This window comes from Thermobia domestica, chromosome 17 (assembly GCF_964235325.1).
Source record: "Thermobia domestica chromosome 17, izTheDome1.hap1.1, whole genome shotgun sequence".
Taxonomy (NCBI): domain Eukaryota; kingdom Metazoa; phylum Arthropoda; class Insecta; order Zygentoma; family Lepismatidae; genus Thermobia; species Thermobia domestica.
Genome location: NC_137470.1, coordinates 149,372,313 through 149,388,535, shown reverse-complemented (window position 1 = coordinate 149,388,535; position 16,223 = coordinate 149,372,313). Strand labels below are relative to the sequence as shown.

Genomic DNA, 16,223 nt, shown 5'->3' with positions numbered 1-16,223 from the left:
ACTGTAGAATGACAGAGCTTTTACAGTCCGTCTGTTCCGACATAAAGGTCTCAACGAGACACTTGAAGAACAACTGTAATTAGCTTCCGACAAGCTCTTCTGAATATTCGTAAAATTAGCTAAACGCTTCGGTGAGTCACGTATTAGATTTACAAGCGCACGTAAGAATTCAAGAACATCTCTAATACAAGGAATTTGTCGTGCTACCCACTGTAAAGCTAAATGCAAAGAGTGGGCAGTACAGTAAATACAAAGCGCCTTTGGTTGCACTTCTTTTATTTTAGCTTGGACTCCAGAGTAACAAATGGACATATTACTAGCTCCATCATAACACTGACCCCTACGGTATTGTAATGATAGATCCATTCGTAGAAACACATCTGTAATCACTGCTGTTAATGTAGATGCATCCATTCCTTCTACTTTATAGAAACCGATGAAATCCTCGTATACTTCGAATGCTTCGTTTACATAACGAATACACAAGCTCACTTGCTTCTGACGCGAAATGTCTGAAGTTTCGTCAATAATAAGAGAAAAATACTTTTGCCGGTTAATATCAGATGCTATGCCACGAAGAACAAATTGCGAAAGAAGTTCTAAAATTCCATTTTGAATGTCATGGCCGAGCCATTTATCTCGACGAAGAAGCCACTTGCTTAAATCTTCGGAATCCTCTGCTCTCAACTGCAGAAGCTGGTATGTTTCCTGCTTCCTCAGAATGTCCACGTAAAGCACATCCTTGTCTCGCCAGGTAGTGAATTGAGTAAATCACCTTAAGAAGTGCATTTTGCGCAAACACTACATTTTCGGCTATTTGTTTGTTCAATTTCTGTTCACGTTCACTTTTTCACTAAGGACTAATTTTAATGCTGCTTCTCGATGAACATGAGAATTTTCGTGACAAGAAAATTTTTCAAGAGCTTTTTTCCAGTTCTTGAAACCATTTTTAGTAAACTCTTCGTCCATATTTTTCGAAAACGAAACAAGATTTTTTCCCCGTAGTTTTAATGCAAGTGAAACAAAGCACCCGCTCTGACTATGGATCCCGATGTAGCGAAGGGTAGTTATCGGCGTACTTTACCGAAATACACTTGAGGGAATGAAATATCGCGTGGTTGATTGGGAGCACTAATATCTTGCAATTTTATAGTATCATTGTCTACGTGCGATGTGTTAAACAGCTGTTGTTTGTCAGGCACATTATTAACATTTGAACTTCCCGGTCTCAGTTCAACACTTACACTGGAAATGCTATCTTCGCTATTGATCAGGGGTATAGCCAGCAGGTTTGTGTAGGAGGAGCCCGTCGTTTTTGAGGGGGCCCAGCTACAATGTACAAAGCCAAAAAAAATGTGTTTCTGCTAGTGTTTTTGAGGCCTGAAAGAAAGGAAAATTTGGTTTCCTTCTGGAAAACTAAAAACACTATTTTATCTTCTTCTTCTTCTTCTTCTTCTTCTTCTTATTATTATTATTATTATTAATAATAATAATAATAATAATAATAATAATAATATTCTCCATAAATTATATTCAAGATAGTTTTTATTATGCTTAATCAAGAAATACTGCCTGGGACCACACGCTATACTTTTGTGCATAACTGTAAAGGTAACCAAGAAAGTTCTTTCCCTTGTCGTGGAGGTCTGTGTTCAATTGAACCTTACACTGTGAGTTGAATGCGAGTGGAGATACGGCGAACGTCAGTTGTTGGTGTGGGTATATCCAACATACTACCTGGTTGTGTCAATTCAGATACACAGTGAACTTACATAAAGACAAAGGAAAACATGGGACATCCACAGAGCGTCATAAGAGCATGTATGCTGAACGAGTTCAAATGGAGGTCAAACGCCGCTGTAGCGGGACAGAAGATATGCCAGGCCTTTGGTGAGGGTGTCGTGACGACGCGGACAGTGCAGTGATGGTTTAACAAGTTTAAGGACGATGACGAAACACCCGAAAACACCACGTACCAGAAGACCAACACATGTACAAAGAGGAACTGGGACTACAATTCAGTGTGTGGAGAAACCATTCGGCAGCACATCCATCAACTTGGGAAGCACTACAAGTTGGGTCGATGGGTCTCACATGTTTTGACTCTGGGCCAGAAGGCAACGCGGCAGTCGCCTGTGTTTATTTACTATTTCGGAGCCATTTCTGGACAGGGCGTTGACATGTGATAAAAAGTGGGTCCTATACGAAGCTCCACGGCGCCGTTATCATAGGTTAGCATCCCATGAACCGATTTCAAAACAGCCGAAACCAGTACTGTACCAGAAGAAGGTCCTTCTGTGTGTTTGGTGCATCGTGCATCGGGAACTGCTACCAGCTGTTCAGAGTATCAATGCAACTGTGTAGTGTTAGCAGTTGAGATGTGCTCAAGAAAAACTCAAAACTCTGGAGCCATCACTTCAGAATTGCAAATGAGTCCTCGTTTATGGGACAACGCTGAGTCCCATGTGGCTAGGATGACTCAGGACACCATTCTCTGCCTTGGATGGGAAACAATATTGCAACCTCTATATTCCCCGGGTATTGCACCGTCCGATTATCACCTGTTCCACTCTTTGGACAATCATCTTAGAGGACGCCAGTTCAAATCCCTAGTAAAAGTCCAAAATGCACCTGATACCTTCTTCGTTTCACGGCCCACCAAGTTCTACCGCGATGGATTCCATGGCCTTCCAGAACGTTTTCAGATGGTCGTCGATGCTGATGGGGACTATTTTTGATCTTCCAGGTTACGTGACATATTGATGTTCGAATGTGGTGGGTGAAAAAGCGACAAAACTTTTCTTTGTTACCTTTATATTTAAATTTAAGACCTTGTATACATAACCTATCTACACAAGATTGTTTTTCTTTGAAATTTCACTTAATTTCTTTACGGTTTCCTGACAAAAATACTTATTATTCGTGACTAAAAAAAAGAAAAACATAATTATTTTATTACACTGAGTAGAAATAAAAGAGAGAGCGAATGAAATCCAAATTGAATAAAAACATTGTTTCTCACCAAATTTTCCATCATCTATGTCTTTTAAAACACTTGTTAAAGCATATAAAAATATACTGTACTTACAAATCAGTTTAGTACCTTTGTTTTATGGCTGTATTTGCAGTACCTTGTTAAAACGTTTGTCTTCAAACTATCAAATATAAATCGCAGTAAATTGTGTAATCTGCTGTCACAAAAAAGTATCCTATTTTTCGATCGGTATAAGGAAGAGATACTATACTATTTTTCGATCGGTATGGAAAAACAATATTTCTCCATACTATTTTACCGTAAATTATTAATTGTCATTAAAATTTGTTACTTTTAAATGAATGAAGCGAGATAATTTTACTATGATGTTTTAAAAGCTGGTCATTTGGGGGGACCAAAAAACCATTTGGGGGGCCTGGCTCCGATGGCCCCCTCTTGGCTAGACCCCTGCCGTTGATACAAGATGATTCACCAGTTTCGAGTGTACTCTGCGCAGCACTCATACGTGAGGAGTTCTCTCCACTCCTTTTTGAATTGACACTACTACTGCCACTGAGTTTTTTTTTTAATACTTCAAGAGAGACATTTTGTCTCGACTCAAACACACACACCACAATTGATCAAAAACAGTCTGATACGATATTAAAGAGCACCAGCCGGATCCACATGATACAGATATACAGACATACTGTCCCAAAACTATAACAACTCTCTTGCATTTTTTCTTGTCTAAATTTTTAGAAAACTATACGTGATTGCCTTAAGGGGAGATAAAAGAGAAAGAGGGAAGTGAGAATGATGCGTAGCCTTCGTTCCATCCACATGTGCAATTGTACGAATATAATCTAAGGCAGCAAGATGTTACTGGTTCTTTTACCGTATACTTGCTTTGTTCGGAAGTTAAAAGGTCAGTAAATCAACATGGACTGTCACTTGATAGCAGAAGTGCCTACCCTCCTCCTCTACTTTGCTTTGGCTTCAAATAGCGCATCACAGGACACCGGCAGAAGTTGACCTTACTTTGCTTTTCTACCGTGTTCTTTTCTTCTACTGCGGCACGGAACACCCTGAGGATATGTGATTGACAGGCTATTGTACCAACTTTTAGAGTCCCTATCACTGCGAAATTAAAATACCGCTAATTTTACAGTAATTATGTGATATCTTCAAATAGATAAAAGATAATCGAAAAGTGGATCAAGACCTCCGTAGACGATGTTATTTGCATGAGGTACCGTTATCACGAGTACCTAAAGTTTATTCAAGGAACGTTCAGTACCTCATGTAAACAAATACACGTGGTGATTGTTTGATTTTATTGGTTAGAGAGCCTTAGAACACCCATGCGGCAGAAGAAAATAGTCCTTGCTTATAAGGCTCATTACCAGAATTCCTTAGAATTAGACAACAGAAACAACACTTTATCTAAGAACTAGATTGAATTAATGCAATAAAACAGAATACGCATGCATTGAAAGTGGTTTTGATCCAACTTTAGCGCGAATCACAGTTAACAATATGGTCACATGCGGGGAATAAGTAAAACATCGACAGGGTACAAGCACGTGCTTCTCGAAATAAGCGCTGACCGATAGCCAATCATCCGATGACTGGCGAAGTAATACAATTCTGCAATGTTTACATCAGGATCAGAAGGTTCGTTGAATGAACTTTAGTAGCTTTCCGTTTGAAGTTATTTAGAAACGCGAAAATAAATGCCGATTTTCTAAATTCTTGGAAATCGAAAGCAGATAAATGAATCATGATAACGGTATCTCACGCAGAATAATATTTTCTAAGGAGGTCTTGTTCCACTTTTTGATTATCTTTTATCTACTTGAAGATATCACATAATTACTGTAAAATTAGCGGTATTTTAATTTCGCAGTGATCAGGCCTCTTAATCCTCCACATTGTTTTGGACATGAGCATTTTAAAACTGACCTAGCATAAAAAGAATGCTGGAATCTAGTTCTTTGTATCGATGGTTTACCAAAATCTGAGAATCTTGAATTTTTCTTTTTCAGCTGTAGCCTATGTATGGTTCACTAATTTTGACCCAAGCATATGCATCTTGAACATTAGGCCTATAGATGAAAACCTGACACCATTAAAACAGAAACACACACACACACACACACACACACACACACACACACACACACATATATATATATTATATATATATATATATATATATATCTATATATATATATATATATATATATATATATATATATGAAAGAGAGAGAGAGAGAGAATTAAATACGATAAAAACTTAGCAATTTATTTCAGAGACTTTTTAGATATTGTTTGCTGCCTCGAAAGTGTGTGTGTGTGGGGGGGGGGGGCAACAAAATGTTATGTTTTCCCCCCAGTCTGGGAAGTGGAGGAAAGTGACCCCGTTTGCCCTATGGCTCAGACGCCTATGATTACCAACTGTCCTCCCGGTGATATTGATTTATATGATCCCTCTTGTGGTGGGCTAAAGTGAACATGTTGGACATAGCCAGATTTCAAAATTAAAATACTTAAATATTTGCACCACAATGGTGGAGTGCCCTGAATGGACAGTCCCAAAAAGTATTTAAATTAATTAATTAACAGAAGTTATAAAATGAATTATATGAATTACTTGTGATTAGTTAAAATATTAAAGATATAAAAGAAATATTCGGTAGAACTTTTTCTTTTTTAAAAAAAATTAAGTGATTTGAAATACACAAAATACTCTTTAACTCAGGTAATCAGTGGCTTTACTTCAGTACAGATGCTCCATTGAAATGGTCAGATAACAAACATACACCCTTCTCTGTTCATGTTCTTGCCATGCTGTAAAAGAAAAACATATGCGAAATTTTCCACATACCTAATTTGATGTCTGGAATCCGTACAAGAAAGACTTCCGTGTAATTTTGTTGAATATTTAATGGTGATAAAGTAAACACTCCACTCCTCCACAGAAATCATACAGATTTTAAACACTGATATTCACACACACACATAAAAAAAAAATATTTTATATTCACATGAATATTAAATCGAAGTGACCGGTCGATAAAAAAAAATAATTATTATTTTTTTATGAAAATTTGGCCATTATACATTTCTGTTCATAGTTCGTGCACGTATAGTTTTGATGCGTTCTTCATTGTCTTCTTCCTTCTGTCCTCTCTCTTCTCACTGAAGTTCGCTCGGCATCCTGGAACCTCCTAGATGATAACAATTGCTGCTACTGGGCGCTGCTCTGGTTGTTTGTCCGCTGCACTGGTGTCTCTCTCTTAGTATCTCTGGATCCATTTGAAGACATCTGGTTCATGCAGTGTTACTGGATAATTATCATCTGTATTGCCTCAAAAGTCTGGAAATGTACTGATTCTACAGTCCAGTTTCAAAGTTCTCACTACACTGGCCACATATTACGCACTTTAAATTTTATCTTTCGAATTTTATATATATATCACACGGCAAACTACATACGAGAGTTATACACTAGTAGTCATTGTCCTAGCTGCAGATTCAAAACTCAGTCTCTGCATCTATATAAAAAAAATATTCTAACTCTCCTTTTTTTTAACATCTCGTCTCGCAACATGTGTTTCCCGTAAAGCACAGTTAAGTTCTGAGATGACGTAAAGTTCTGAGAAAGACTTACTAGAGTTGATATTTCAGATCGAGACGAAAGAAAGAAAAAAAAACTCAATCTCGAGTAACGTCGCAATTCAGCTATTTAAAATGTGCCTATCTCACAAAACAGACCATTGTCACGATGAGTCTTGCACTAACTGTCACAGAGGATGACCTCTGTATATCGCGTCTTAACACCAACTAACTTGCTCCTTCCCTGTCAAACAGTTTTCTTTCAGAGGAAACAACACGATTTTCAAAGGCTCGCTCCTGACCTACCCAAAATTCAATGTATAGTCCCTTTTCGCGGACCCTAATGGTTTTGTCGCCAAAATGTCTGAGTAGTACACTTTCATGTAATCTTTCATTTATTCTTAGATTATTATTGCTTGTCATCTGTATTGAGTTTGACCACTGGATAGAGGAAATACTAAGCTTTAAAACGGTGTATCATACACTTTGTTATTCAAATGTTGAATACTTGTTTTCGTATTGTTTTCCCCGGCGTCACTGTACATTTTCTTTGTAAACAATCTTCCTTGCCGAACCAGTCCATGTGCGTTTGTTTACATCGCCAGAGTACTCTAGCGGTGATCTCTCGCAACCTCCACACACACATTTGTTCATGGTTTTTCACTTTTTTTCACAATAATTATCATGAATCAACAATATATTCTATATTACATTGTACCTAATATTCCTCTGATTATATTTACATAGGATTCCAGCAGTGACATTCAATTTAGAATTAATAATCAATAAATATACACATATCGACTGCTATGACATTCACGGTACTGCGTATCGCTGTCGTCTCAATTACAGCAATGTCAACACCAAGCACAGTAAAGTAATAAGCTTTTGTTTTAAAGTTAAGGTAACAACGAAAAATCTTTTCTGACCAAAATTACATCTTATCTTACATTTCTACAATTCTAAATATGTAATAATGCTAAGATATGACTGCATTCATAATTTTCATTGGGGGGAAAACCCACTCGCAGGAAGAGCAGAAGCTCTTCCTTGTCGAAACCGCGCTTTGAAGAAAAAAAAAATATAGGATAGTTTTCTGGCGGGATCCAACTGACGCTTTCGAAGTTTCTAGTGTCAAAAATGGTCACTTGAAGAAAATCTAACGCCTTATTGTTCCCAAGAATTCTTACCCACTTGCTAAAATATCTGAGCAGAAATATACAAAGGTAATGGGATAGGATCTATGTCGCCAGGCCACTATCTGCAGCAACGTTAGCAACTCTGCTCACTTCTACCTAACTAAGTTAGAAGTATGATTTAAATATATGACCTAGCTAAAATTTCTCTCATACCACAATTCTTCTTTAACCTTAGATAGCAATACTGGGTGCATGTACGCAGCTTTTAACTGCTACGGAACATTTTCTTCTTTCTTTCTTTTTTTTTTTTAAACTCAGTGGAGCCTTTCCAAGTTAAGTTTTCTTTCCTACATATATTTTTATATTCCAAATAAAAATGTTTAATTCACCTATTTTATATACTAATTAACCTAACATTATATATATATTCTTAATTAACCTATAGATATGTAAATTATTCTAATATTATGCAAAAATTTCGGGTGAAATTAACATAAAAATTTCAAATAAAACATAGCTATATGTGTGCCTCCTATACTCTTTACATGCATTAAAAAAATCAAAGGCGTCACAAGGGAAGTCCCTCGTGAAATTTGTAAGGAGACACTCTGTTATACAAAAAAAGAAAAGTACTAGTCACTTTATTTTCATCATAGAAAAGATTTCTGTAATCATTGCACTTCGGTCGAAGCTAGAAAATAAGATGAAATCGTTCGTTTTGAAATATAATACAGCTAATGTAGTAAAATGAGTATAAGTCTTCGAATAATGCTATGCTTGTGATAGTTATTAACAGACGACATGAAATCTTTTTTCATGCGTGCATATCACTTAGTTCTAAGTAGTCTATCGCAATACGTGCACGCCTCTATGAAAGAGAATAGCAAAAACGTTGAGCGCGCTTCGTGCGCTGCGTCCGTTCAAACACTGAAATGAAAAGAAGGCGTAATACTATAAATTACAAAATTATTAGAGGTCTGAATCAATGTAAAGAACTCTGACTTCCCACGATGTTAGGAAGTCAGAGCCTCATTCGGAAATTGTCTCCGGAAAATTTTGCAAACCGTAAAGCAACGCAAAAAGCAAGAACAAAGAATTGTAAGTGCCATACGGATTACTGCAAACTAAAATGCATATCTTGCGTTGCGTTGGTGCAAACCCGTACGGAATGAGACGCCATGTCTGGGAAGAGCTCACATTTTTGATAAAGAAGTAGGCTAATTTTCTGAATATTTAAATTGTCTGGCAACGCTGCATATTCGCTGAACAGGTGTCACTTAGTTGATAAAAATTTACAGTGCTTTACGTGCCCAACAGAAATAAATTAGTCCATTTATACGTGAGAAGACATCGATTTTATTTTGATGGTATAATAAAACATTGTTGTATTGGCATATAATGGTTGTTGTGAATACTACATTCGCAGAACTGATTTTGTACAAATGCCATTTGACTTTTCACAATCATTTTAAGGGAACACTTTCAATTCACAACCTATTTACGAGAAGTGCATGGACAAATTTATAGTTTGTGCTTCAGCACCGATTTTCGAGGCTCCAAACTGAAAGAAAAAAGATGTTGTGTTAAAGTTACGTCAGGAGGAGGGGAGAAGATGACGTACAGCTTTTTGAAATCTTTAAAAAAAACCTACTGGCTCAGTTTTTTCATATTAAAATTTCTTTTTATTGCACTTTCTTTTAGTCATACTCTGTGTTTTAATGCTCTGCGACTAACTCAAAACAGTTCTGTGTAACACACTTGAGTAGCTAATAAAGAGCAATCATAGCAATTCTACGACCTAATGGGTCATTCGCATTTAAAGATCGCTGAGACGAAACTGTAAAACATAGCAACCATCTAAGAGAAGAAAGTTCCTTATCGTGTTCTCTATTGTACGTTAAAGTTTATGTAATTCTTAGAACTGTCAGCTACATATGCGTTGTGAAGTAAGTATAGCCGCTTATATCATTACTGCAAATATTAGCAAATTACTTTATAATTAAAAATATATATATAAAAAACACACAATTTGATTATTATATGTTTCGGAAGTAAGCAAAGCGTTATACATTCGATATTATTATTTAAATAATATGTTCATGTTTTTTATGACATTGCATTGGAGTGGCTGAAAGCACCACGAAAATCATAAAAATATATACTACTTAATTTATTATATGACTTTCTGATATATCGAGCACGCAAATTATCGAGTAAAAAAAAACTGTTTTAATTTTGTTTAAAATGGTCTAAAATGGTGTACAAATACAAACGAGAAATAAAATTATGAATTGTTCGCGAAAACAATGTGTAATAAAAACAATTATTTGCAGATTACTTTGAGTAAATCGTAACTTTAAAAAAGGAAAAAAAAAAAGCTATTCTTTCTATCTTCATGAAATGACCAAATCAGTGTCCTACTAATATGGTCTGTAGGTTAAAAGAAATAGCTGAGAAATTGAAAGAATTAGAATTAGATATTAGGAGGAAGCAGAAGAAACTCGAAAAACTGCAAATACGATATGTTCACCATAGACCAGTGGTTCTCAACCTAATTGATGTCACGAACCCCACTTTATCACATCCTCTTGCCAGAAACACCCTTATAATTTCTGGTTTGTAATAAGCTTGTGTGGGATTTTTAATTCACTTATTGCAAAGATCTTACGATATCCATATATTTATATAATATCCATATGTTTATAGAATCCGTTTCGTGTATCTAGTAGATACAGTAACTTCTCTAAAAGCGATTGGATTAAAACCAAATTTGGCTAGTCCATTCATATTAAAAATATCGAATTTGATCCGTCACACTGTTTCAAAATGGAGGCCGTTTGAAAATTTTAAATCTTCATAACTCGCTTAATTTTGGCTCATATGATAAAAAAAATAAAGTGATTTCTTATTTTGGTTAAAAAAAACTTGGGCTGTTGTGAACAATGTTATCGAGTATTTTAAAGAACTTGATAATGTGCATCACGAAGATTGAATCGGGCATTGCCGCACTAGTCAAATCACACCATGCCAAGGGCGCCCATGTTGTGGTTTCCAAGAGAGGACAAGTATAAGCGACGTTTCGAATATAGTTTCAAATTTGGCTGTAACTAATGTAAACATTCTATTGGGTTTTCAATATTCCCAAGTACAATTTCCTGTTAGGGGGGGGGGGGGGGCGAGCAACCCACCTTGCCCCCTGATGGGCGCCCTTCCACCATGTTCAGGTATCTCATTAGCTTTCAATTATAATTGTATTTCAATACGCAGGTTTTGTTGTATTTGTGTTTTTGTGGTAGTTCAATATGCAGTTCTCATTAGTTTCATATCGTGCCTCTTTCATTTAAATTGATTTTTAAATAACTCTGCGCCTTTGGCGTGGGAGACCCGGGGGAGCTCATGTGGTTCGGATTCCACGTTAATCAGTAGATACACGTCTCACATAGCCTCGCTGCTGAACGGGACGTTAAACTCAAAATCAATCAATCAATTAAACAACTCTGCATATATTGAAAATGTTTAGTTGAACTATTTTTTGTTGTTCTTAACGTTATTTATAAAAAGAAAAATATGCCTATAAGAACAAAATTGAAAATAATATTTAAAAATATTTTCCGGTACTAAATTCTAATTATAATTATCTTTTCCACTTCGCAACCCCCAGATTGAGAAACCATGCCATAGACTAACGTAGGCTGGCAGAGGCGGATCTAAAAGATAAAAACTGGGTAGGCTAGTCAAAATCCATAGACTATGATGCGTATATCATGTTTACTATAAACTTTAAAAAATATATAAATAATTAGCTGAATCGGCGTTCTCTACACAGCGCATCATTCACATATAAGCATGTATCTCCTTGTCATTCCTCACAACATCTGTACATGTCCCTTTACAACACAAGTGAAGGACTATTGATAAAAATCGGGAAGGGGTAAGATAATGGGGAGAGTTTTTCGTTTTGTTTCAATATTTCACACCGTTTGTAAGATTTGAGCGTACATCCTGTTGGAGTTTCTAATTCATGTGTGATCAAGTGTTTTCTTTCTTGAATGCAGTATGAAACAAGCAAATACATTAAACGTCATTCCTCTTTAGTTTTGGAAGAATACCACTAATATGTTTTGAAATGAAAAGATATATCTTTTTTAACGTCCCACGATTATGCACCAAGTCTAAGGGAGACGGTGATTATGAGAAATGACTGAAATGGTGGGATGGAGAAAGTAGGAGGAAACGGAAATCCCCTAGAAAACCCACGCACACGGTGTTTGTCCATCAAAATAGCTCACATGGCGCAAGATAACACCTGTGTGGCTTGAAAACGAGCAATATCCACAACAAATTCAGAACGCGATATACTGTAGCTATAAGCTATAGGGGCAGGTCGACTCACACGGATTGCATAAACTCGTTTCATATACAGGGTTTGTCCGGAAAGTAATAGGACTGAGTCGATTTAAAAACATTTATTGAGCCAATCGTTACAATTCTTTAAAAACTTTCAAAATAGGCTCCTTCTGCGTCGATGCAGCGCTGCCAGCGCGATTTCCAAGCATTGAAGACGTCACGGAAGTCATTCTCCAGAATAGCCTTGAGAGCCGCGGTGCAAGCTGCTTGGATCCCCTCTGTCTTCTCAAAATGCTTGCCTTTCATCGGCCGTTTCAGGAGAGAAAACAAAAAGAAGTCCGGGGGGCCACAGCTGGGCTGTAGGGCGGCTGCGGAAGTGTTCGGATGCCGGTGTCACAGGGATTTTTTACCCCTGGAAAGTTTTACCCCCTGGAAAATTTTACCCCCTGGAAATCTTTACCCCCTTGTCGGTTTCTGGTAACTTCAAAGGAAAAGTCAAAAGTCACATTGAAAATTCATATAATTGAATGTGATCTCTCAGTGTATGCACTCACTTTGGTCAAGATGGCTTTAAATCCAAAGATTTGGTAGGGGGGTAAAAATTTCCTAGGAAATTATTATCTCCCTGTCGGTTATTGGTTACTTCAAAGACAAACACAAATGTTATATTATAAATTGATACCACTCTGTAGTATCTCTTAACAGACACAGTCACTTTAGCCAAGATGGCTTTAAATCCGAAGATTTGGTAGGGGGTAAAAATTTCCTAGGAAATTATTACCTCCCCGTCGGCTATTGGTTACTTCAAAGACAAACACAAATGTTATATCATAAATTGATACCACTCTGTAGTATCTCTTAACAGACACAGTCACTTTAGCCAAGATGGCTTTAAATCCGAAGATTTGGTAGGGGGGTAAAAATTTCCTAGGAAATTATTACCTCCCTGTCGGCTATTGGTTACTTCAAAGACAAACTCAAATGTTATATTATAAATTGATACCACTCTGTAGTATCTCTTAACAGACACAGTCACTTTAGCCAAGATGGCTTTAAATCCGAAGATTTGGTAGGGGGATAAAAATTTCCTAGGAAATTATTACCTCCCTGTCGGCTATTGGTTACTTCAAAGACAAACACAAATGTTATATTATAAATTGATACCACTCTGTATTATCTCTTAACAGACACAGTCGCTTTGGCCAAGAATTCTTTAAATCCGAAGATTTGGTAGGGGGGTAAAAATTTCCTAGGAAATTATTACCTCCCTGTCGGTTATTGGTTACTTCAAAGACAAACTCAAATGTTATATTATAAATTGATACAACTCTGTAGTATCTCTTAACAGACACAGTCGCTTTGGCCAAAATGGCTTTAAATCCGAAGATTTGGTAGGGGGGTAAAAATTTCCTAGGAAATTATTACCTCCCTGTCGGCTATTGGTTACTTCAAAGACAAACACAAATGTGATATTATAAATTGATACCTCTCTGTAGTGTCTCTTAACAGACACAGTCACTTTAGCCAACATGGCTTTAAATGCGGAGATTTGGTAGGAGGGTAACTCAAATGTTACATTATAAATTGATACCACTCTGTAGTATCCCTTAACAAACACAGTCACTTTAGCCAAGATGGCTTTAAATCCGAAGATTTGGTAAGGGCGTAAAAATTTCCTAGGAAATTATTACCTCCCTGTCGGCTATTGGTTACTTCAAAGACAAACAAAAATGTTATATTATAAATTGATACCTCTCTGTAGTATCTCTTAACAGACACAGTCACTTTAGCCAAGATGGCTTTAAATGCGAAGATTTGGTAGGGGGGGGTAAAAATTTCCTAGGAAATTATTACTTCCCTGTCGGCTATTGGTTACTTCAAAGACAATCTCAAATGTTGCATTATAAATTGATACCACTCCGTAGAATCTATTAACAGACATACTCACTTTGGGTAAGATGGCTTTAAATTCGAAGATTTGGTAGGGGGGGTAAAAATATCCTAGGAAATTATACCCACATGTCGGTTTTTGATTACTCGAATGTAGTGCTCTCAAACGCGTCTCGGGTCGGGTTACGGGTCTGGTCGGATCAGGTCAAATCAGGTCGGTTTGTGGGGTGGGGTCAGTCGGGTCAGCAAGGGTCGCGTTGTCGGGTTAGTCTACTCGGGTCGAGTCAGTCGGGTCAGCTTGGGTCGGGTTGTCGGGTCGGGTCAGTCGGGTCAAGTCGGATCGGGTTATCTGGTCGGGTCAGTCGAGTTAGCTTGGGTCGGGTTGTCGGATCGGGTCAATCGGGTCAGTTCACTTTGGTCAACTGAGTTTAGGTTGAGCTTAAACTCGGCTGGAGTCGAAAACTGCTGTTTTTTGCTAGCTGTCTAATTGAAAATAGCAATTTTCTATTGATTTTATAGAAACCATAAATATATTTTGAACACTTGAAGCTAGTACTTTTATGGTAAATGCTTATTTTTGTAATTGTGTGTACTTTAATTTTTAAATGTGGAAGATTGATTTTACCAATCGACTGTAATATTAATATCTACGCCAATATGGAGTCTGGATTTAGAACAAAACTAGAATTTGTTCAAGCAAGACTAAAAGAAAGATTGGATATGGACGACCAAGCCCAAGCAGGGCTGCGGTGGCTCAGTGGTAGAGAATTCATCTCTGGTGCATAGTGTCCATGGTTCGATCCCAGCTTGTGCTAAGTAGGCTTTGGGGTGGAGAAACGCCGTGTAGTGGGTTTTCTCGGGATTCTCCTGTTTCCTCCCACTTTCTTCATTCCACCGCTTCATTCATTTCTCATGGTCACCATATCTCTTAGCCTCGGTGCAGAATCGAGGGACCTTAAACTGAATATTTCATTTTATTTCACCAAGCCCAAGGACATCGATACAAGAACAAGATAAAGATTGGATATGCAAGACGAATTGCATAGTAATCTTGCTCTTGGCCTTCTTTTGGTGATCACCAAGTAGCGATGAGCGTATTTTCTTGCTTTCCGTATAGTATGAAAGACCATAATCAAAATCACACTTGGTCTTCATTTGTACCAGAGATGCAAAAAAGCCGGCTTTTTTGAATGGATGGTTTTTTTTTCACATAAAAAGCCGGCTTTTTTGAGAAAAAAACGAGAATTTTGGAAATTTTGGCTTTTTTCAACTTCATGATTTTTCTATCTAAATAGCTTTCTTATAGTATATTCTATAGTTAGATAAGAATTCCATGACCTGAATGTCATATTTCGCTCTGAAATTCACTAACAAGATGGATGGAGCACATGTTTTACGAATTAAAGCTAACATGAAGAATGTAGTATTTGAGGGTAATTTTAGAGGCTATTTAACTTTATTTTAACTTTTGAGTTATCGACATCTTTTTTCTGCTCTAGTTTGTCATCCGTGTTTCATTTCTAAGAGCTTTTAGTACTCTAGCTTCTAGCGCAAAAGTTAAACTTGCCCGTTTTTCTATTTATCCGTCAAAGCGTACGTTTTTCAATATATCCGTCAAACCGTACTTCCACATTTCTGTTATACTGTAGCTGTGAAGTGATTTAGCATTAATTTTCCGGACACAACCTTGAATACCAATTTATACAAATAATCAGTAGCGGATTTAGAAAAGTACTTTAGGAGGGGTTTTTCTGATTGTTTCGTTTCCTAAAAAGTCCTAATTTTATTTGGGAAGTGCTTGAAGTTTATGAGTACAGGCATAACTAATATTTCGCTTCGTTTATATGTTTAGCAATAATCTTCCGGATACAACTTTAAAAATCATTTTATACTGAGAATCAGTGGCGGATTTAGAAAAGTATTTTGGGAAGGGTTTCTTACTAATGTTTAGTTTTTTTAAACATTCGTAATTTTTATTTGACGGGAGCTTAAAGTTTATGAGTAAAGGCATAAATAATAGATATTTCGTTTGTTGCAGATATTCCGTAACTTTGGGGAACGGGCTTCAGTACGAAAGACCGCCCCCCTAACCTTCGCAAAACCGTTACTGCTGGTAATTAGTAATAATAACGATTTAAAAACAATAAAGAAGGAAGTCGCCCAACTCACAGTACACGCACTATTTCTACATTCACAGATGGAATGAAGAAAAGCTTTGTCAGAATGGTCGAATGCTGGTTGAATCCCGGACT

The 16,223-nt window shown here is 36.9% G+C and overlaps 1 protein-coding gene across 4 annotated transcripts in view; it reads left to right on the top strand.

The window, feature by feature from the left end:
- Positions 1 to 16,223, top strand: part of LOC145674401 (venom allergen 5-like) — a 103,785-nt gene that overhangs the window by 22,174 nt on the left and 65,388 nt on the right. The window contains exon 1 of one of the 4 annotated variants that reach the window (XM_081744417.1): positions 9,594 to 9,680. The exons of the other annotated variants lie outside the window; for them this stretch is intronic. The gene's annotated coding sequence lies outside the window, so the exon portion shown is untranslated. Of the gene's footprint in view, positions 1 to 9,593; positions 9,681 to 16,223 lie in introns of those variants that run through there. 4 annotated transcript variants of the gene reach the window in all.